This window comes from Dromaius novaehollandiae, chromosome 3 (assembly GCF_036370855.1).
Source record: "Dromaius novaehollandiae isolate bDroNov1 chromosome 3, bDroNov1.hap1, whole genome shotgun sequence".
Classification (NCBI taxonomy): Eukaryota; Metazoa; Chordata; class Aves; order Casuariiformes; family Dromaiidae; genus Dromaius; species Dromaius novaehollandiae.
The window spans coordinates 86350427-86357444 of NC_088100.1; positions in this window are offsets into that span (position 1 = coordinate 86350427).

The following is a 7018-nucleotide window of genomic DNA, read 5'->3' on the forward strand; positions in this document are numbered from 1 at the left end:
TGTAAACCTAACAGTCTACAGAGTTTAAAATGGGGCACATGTCCACTAAAACCTTAACGTTGAGCACAGGATTTCTCCCCAAAGCGATCATGCCTCTTTGAAAGACCTGCAGGAACTGAACGCTGTGTTCAAGGCAGGGCATGGAGTCGTCATCACCATGGGCCGTAGGGTGGCTAGAGCCCAAATCTGTGCTCGGCAGTGGCAGCGCACAGCTGTGGCCGCAGAGAGAGTGAGGCCACTAGCCGGCCTCCTGCCTGGTGCGGGGGTGGCCGTGCTGCTCCCGGGGCGCGTGCTTACGCCGGGGTGCCCCATGCCGACTGCATCGCCGTGGCCTGGGCGAGCTCCGGGCGCTGCAGCAGCTCACTCCGGCGTGCAGGGTGCCCGGGGCTCACGGCTAGGAGGTCAAGTTGTCATTTTCTCTATGCAGACTTGGGGGAGCCCCCACACTTGCACTGTCTGCCCAGGTGATCTCCCAAAGCAAAAGATTTGTGCAAAAGACATTCTTTGTTGCTTTGCACATGAAGGATGCTCACTGAGAGGTGTTGGAGTTGTTTTTCCAGAATCTGTTTTAAAAATCATCAGTAGGAAAGCATCTAAATCTGTTTAATCCCAGGTTATTCAGTGTTTTGAGAAATGTGGCTATTACCAATTTGTAACCTGGCAATTTTTGATAAAGAAAATAAAAAAGGGCTTTACTATTTATAGCTTAGACATGACCGGTATTTCCTGGTATTTGTGATGTGGTCTGCACCAAACATAGTGTGATTTTATAAAAGCCAGCGATCCCCTGGGGAAAGGATTGTACTTTAAAGTATTGTTCTAAATCAGATTTAGCTACATGTTGAAAGATAATTTTGTATTCTCCTTTGAACTGACCAAAACTTTTTTTTACTGCTTAAACTCTTATTTTGCTGAAAATAAAACAAAACAAAAATTTTCTTTTACAAAGGGGCATCAGTGTTGTGAACAGAGAACTGATGTAAAAGCTGCTTTTGTATTCAGTGTGAGATGGTGTTTACAGATGATTTTGACAACAGTGGAAATATATTAAATGGTGTCTGTGTATCTGAACTATTTAATTTTGTGTTATGTTCATATGAAGAAATATTTATACATACTTCACCAAATGTTTTATTTAATGTTGATAAATATTGCTCTTCAGTCTTCAGCTGTAGTGTCCTTTTAAAGTGATTCATAAAGGTCTGCTTGAGAAGTGAATAGAGTATACCTAGCCTTCTTGTCACTAAAGCAAATACTCTTGACATACAAATCTTTGTTTCGTATGAGTCATTTAAAATGTGTACCAAAAAGTAAGCTTGCAAATGATATTGCAAATCTAGTGCAAGTACAAGTTTAGCATAAAACAAGGAAAAAATGTTAAAGCTTGATCTATATGTCACAAGGACATTTTGAGCCAAAAAAACCCAGAATTGGCTTACAGGTTTGGTAGCCACATACAATCAAAGACTTATAAGGTACCCACAGAGTGTTCTCTATGTTGCAAAGAAAATTTAACCTTTTATTTACAGAACGAAGCACATAGCTGAAGTACATTCATTACTCAAGTTGACCTAACTAATGTTTTAACATTTAAATATATATCTATATCTATATATATTGCCATATTATTATCTTCTGATATCTAGAGTAGTGCTGTGCCCCTCATACACAAAATGTGAGCGCAAATAAGGAAGACAGAGTTCATCACAGGGATTTATGGTATATTAGTATTGATTTTACAATAGGAAACTATTATTGTTTAATGAAGTTAAGCTTCTTTGAAAGCAGCCGTCACCACTGTTTACATAATAGGAAGAATTAAACCCTTGGATTGTTTTAAGAGAAAAATAAACAATCAGTTTTTTGATGTGTGAACAGGCTTTAAAATGTTATTTACAGGCCTCATAAATTATGTATACACATATTGTAGCATAGATCAATTTAGTTATTTTTTATTTAATGGAATATGCACTATAAAATATTAAGAATTTGGCTGTGTTACAAATACAGTGGGGATCAAATTAATTTGTATTTTATATTTTCATGTGTTTGCATTAAACCTGTGCACACACAAAGATTTTAACTATATGCACAAGTGGATATATTATTTATGAACATAGGTGCACACATAACAGGTTGCGGAAGAAGAACAATGCAAAAGCAGAAGGTACAATCTGACACAGCACTACTTTTAACAATACAAGCATAGTAATATTTCATCTATTTTGAGGAAAATTAAGTCAGAAACATAATAAAAAGCATCAATCTGAGGGCAGACAAACAGCTCAGGCCCATAATCGTTCCTCACATGGACAGCTGGCTTTTCAGAGGCCAGGCCCCATCCCCATTAATTGCAGTAATACAAGATTAGACTCCATCTGAAGAGGATCAAGAAATCAGAGAGGCTGTAGCCAGACAGGAGCCATGGGATTGCCTAGAGAAAGCTTTGTAGAATAGCCCCCAATCATTGTCAGCTCCTGAACACAGTAAAATATGTTGTAATATATTTGCTTGCATTTCCTGATGTAAAATTGTATGATAGAAATTTATTGCTTCTGTACAAGTAGAGGCTGTGAAAAATGTCTGATCCAGTGATGCAGGGACAAGTATCACAGTGCATGAAGTACTTTATCCTGCTACAGCATAACACACTTCAAAATGTAAACCACCCATCGATTTGTCACTATTCTTAAGCTAAACAAATATAGGAAAGGCCTGAGCAGTTCCCAGGGACTGGTGGATCTAAATATTCTGAACAATAAACAACCTTAAAGGCATCTGGCAGTTTTGTGAGGATACCCACAGATGTTCTGAGAAAGTTGGTAGCCTTCCTCAATTATGTGTAAGTTTGCTTTCTTATTTTATTGTCTCAGTTCTTGTATTTTCTTCCTATTCTTGTAAGAATACTCTGAAAAGTCCTGGCTCATTATCAATCTTGTGTATGCAAGAAGTGAATGCAAGTCTCAAAATATGCTCACTTTGCCTGTACAGAGTGCAAACATCAAGGTGAAAGGAAATCTATTTTTATCTTTTTGTCCTGACCTGCAGCATCAATAATTTTGAATATATACACATCATTATGCTACCACGTGTACAGTACGGATAGTCATGGAATAGTGCTAAGCTGTTGATGAGCTGCATCTCACTTGCACCCTTAACCATCTGACCACATATGCATCCCTCTTCAAATTTATATTTGAGACCCCAAAACCTCATTCTTCTCCTCCAGCTGGCTCCCAAATTCTTTCCATAAAATGTGTTTTACAAGCTTGTCTTGGTATCAGTCTCTCTGTTTCCTTCCATAAAATTCCTGGGCAAAGTTAAACTGCTCTTAGACTATAAGAAATCACATTACTAGCCCCAGCAGTTGTGGTGTGGAGGTCTGATTCTTTCTTTTCTAAGGATGTAGAAGAATTACCATAAGGAATTGGAGCAGGCTCCATCTAATCTAGGTGCTCATGCCCAGAAACTGTGTCCCGCGCGGGCAGATGGGCAGCAACCTCCCCTCCACCTGGGCGCCTTGGAGCAAGTTCTGCCAAGACCTAGTAGCTCAAGCTTCATCCAGTTCATGAATCACAAGATATTTTTATGCCTGTGAAAGTTTCTAAAAGCATACATATTCAGTGGGATACCACTGACCCATGTAAATCCACTGTCCCTATTCAAAACTGCCTTCCAGCCTCAATGATTTTCTATGTGGTGATGAACTATATGGCTTAACTATGTATTCCTTTTATCATTTATGCATTTGCCCATCTAAATACCACTACACTTGTTTCTGGAAGCAGAAGGTCAAAGTGCTTTATATTTGTAGACTGCTTTCCGTTAACCGAAGGGTTATGTACAGATGTCTGTTTTAGTTCATCTGGTTGTAGTGATGGCTGTCTCTTCTGTCTCAGACTGGACTCCCAAGACACCCAAGCATTTCTATTTGGAAGCTTAGCTAAGTCATATATGACATTCTGGTTTTCATAGAATTAAAAATCTTATATAGCTAGGACTTTCTTCCTTTTATCAGGCATGGATGATTTGTGGGTTTTGCACTTTTCTACTTCTACTTTTAGGAGCTGCCAGATACATACGGGAAAATACTAATTTGTAATGTCTGGTACTTGGGCATTTTTTTATTTCTGCTTTTAAGGTAAGCAGACGCAGGGGAGCTAATTCAGTCAGGCTATTTGTTGGAAATGATTTGGGAATGAACAGGGATGTTTGGGACTTTATGCTATATTTGGGACTTTATGCTATACATATTTCATTCACTGTGGCACCACAATTGGATGAGAAAGAGCAACATAATATTTCATGTCACTGGCAGGTCTTCACAGTCTAAATTGGTAAGCTCATTGAACTGTGCCATATTGGTAGTTCAGGACTTTGTCTACATTTCACCATCCATATTGTATATTGAAAATATGGCATTGTATTTTTATAGAGATCATGACTTTTTTCTCAAGGAAGATTGTTGTAGTCATTTCTAGACACTCTCCTAGATGTGCTTAAATGCTTCTTTTGAATAATATCAAATACTAAAATGTCTGAGAAGAGGTACAGTTAGCCCTAACAGAGATCATTTAATAGAAGGACTACAGGTAACAGAGTAAAGCATTAAGAAAAGTGCTATTTATTTCATGGCTTATTCTAACATGTATTATGTGGTATGCATATTGTACCTACACATCTCTATGCACTGTGTGTATGTTAGAAGGATAACATATGGGTGACGTAGTACTGTGTATGAGAGCATGTACATGTAAAGCAATGTATACAGATGCATATACAAAATGATGCTGAAATTGCCAGCCACAGTAAACATTGCCTTTGATACCTCATGCATTGTAACTGGACAGTGGAACTGGGTTTAGTTCTGTTCTGCTTAGCTGCAAGAGAAGGTTCCCCATCTTTCCTTAGTGTGTATTTTTCAGAATGCATTGTCTCTATTTCTGAATGTGGTGTTTTCGGTGTACTGTGCCAACTCTTTGAACATTATCCAAAATTTAGAAATCAATGACCAGATTTCATTCATTTAGCTATTGCATTAATACTGTGCTAGGTTTAACTCCATTAGCTTAACCAGAATCACTCTGGCTTTGCATGAAAATAAAAGCATGAAAATAAAGGCCTGTATTTCTAAGAGTAGATTCTATCTCTGTTCACATACGAGAACTAGGGGTACCAAATTCCTATATTCATGCAAGTATCGCTGTCAGTTTCTCAACACGGGTTTAGGGATTCAGCCACTATTAGAACAGTTTGGGGCAGAGGAGGCAAAGATACATAGGGAAAATAAAGCAAGCCACCACTGCAAATTATTTAAGATAACAAGAACAGCACTCCCCCCATTAGAAACAAGAGGAAAAAAAAACATCATCTTCTCCCACCCCATCCTATTGCTCTGCCATTTCTTTTGTATGGAATAATATTTTTTATTTGCCAGTCCCACAGGTGGAATTGTGCAAGCTTTAAAAACCTTGTTTGACTGGTAGGACTGAGAAATGCACAGTGTAACCATATCCAGATCATTCATTCTTTCCTGGTTTTGTAAACAATAAAATCTTGACTGAGTATAGCTGGGAAGTATGATGCAGGCCTCAGGGAAAGTCTTACGAAAATGGTGATAAAACCATTCAGCTCTTTTGCGGTAAGGAGAACTAACTTGCTTCCAAGCCAGTGAAGCTATACAATTTATTTAACTTGGCAGAAAGCTTGGAAAAAAACAAGACATTTGAAGTTTTTATAGATGTGCACATCCTTCCTGCATAAGGGTGAATAAACACATGTAAACAGTGCCCAAATAAGTGCAGTGTATGAATGACTCTGTAAGCCAGAAGTGCTGCGCAGCACCATCAGCTACACTGCCGCCTGATACCCAGCACAGGCCTTGGTGAAGACAGCCTGACTAGAGCAGCATAGGACTAAATAACTAGACATTCATGTGAAAGTAGGATTTGTATGTCTGTGTGTGTGTCTGTGCACACACATGAACACATACACATATTTTATAGGAATTTCATGGGAAATCACTAAGACGGGAATTATTCAGTGTAGTATCTGGAATGAAAGAGTGCCTGAAATGCTCTGGTAATCATTACTGATCCATAGCTAATAACTGGATAATCACATGATATTACTATACAATGAGTGCTTAAATTTATTTTTCTCATCATTCATAGGAGCATAGTTAATTTACCTGAAATATTCAAAAAAAAATCTGAAAGCTTTACACTATTGTGGAAAGGAAATGTCTGAACAAGAGTATGACGTCTGGTTTGGTTTCAAATTATCCAATCCTCTTGAGACTATTTGTCTTCTGGATTGAAGTCTTTGGGAAACAAAGCAACTGGAGTCACTCCTCAAATAATACCTAGTTTAGAGGCGTCAAAGTGATAAGGAAATCACAAAGTGATGAGGGATTGTGGTTAATGAGCCTGCTTTAGGAATGATTATCCTTGTAGCAAAGACCAGTAAACAGTATCAGGGTAAAAGATATGATAACACTGAATTTACTTTGAACCCTGCACAGTGCTGCACTCAGCTTTGCTTCGCAAAAGACCTATGTAGTATTTCCTGGTGCTCAGCACTTGTTCTCCACACATTACTTTTCATATAGTTTCAGTCCCCCTCCAACTGCATGTTCCTATTCAATACCCTCTTCTGTCAACATAGAAATGTCCCATTTTTTAGCATCTGCAAAGTTATATTAAATCCAATGTAACTAGAGCTAAGCAACTTTTTTCCTCCAAGGGTGTGAAAATTTCTGTTTTCTTCTCCTTTGTGCCCAAAATGGGAGAGCATAGATGCATACAACAAGCTATTCTAAAATTTAGGTTAAGTTCAGTGAATGGTTTTGACAAAAAATTGGAGGAGGGCCTGTTTTCAAAAATTTTAAAGTATTTCATTTTGCATTTCAAAACTAAATGTTTTAGTTCATAAATACCAAAATGTTTCTTTTTTGCTTTAAAAGAATCTTCAAAACTACATTCTTTTTTCTTTCAAAAGTTCACTGAAAAGAAGAGTT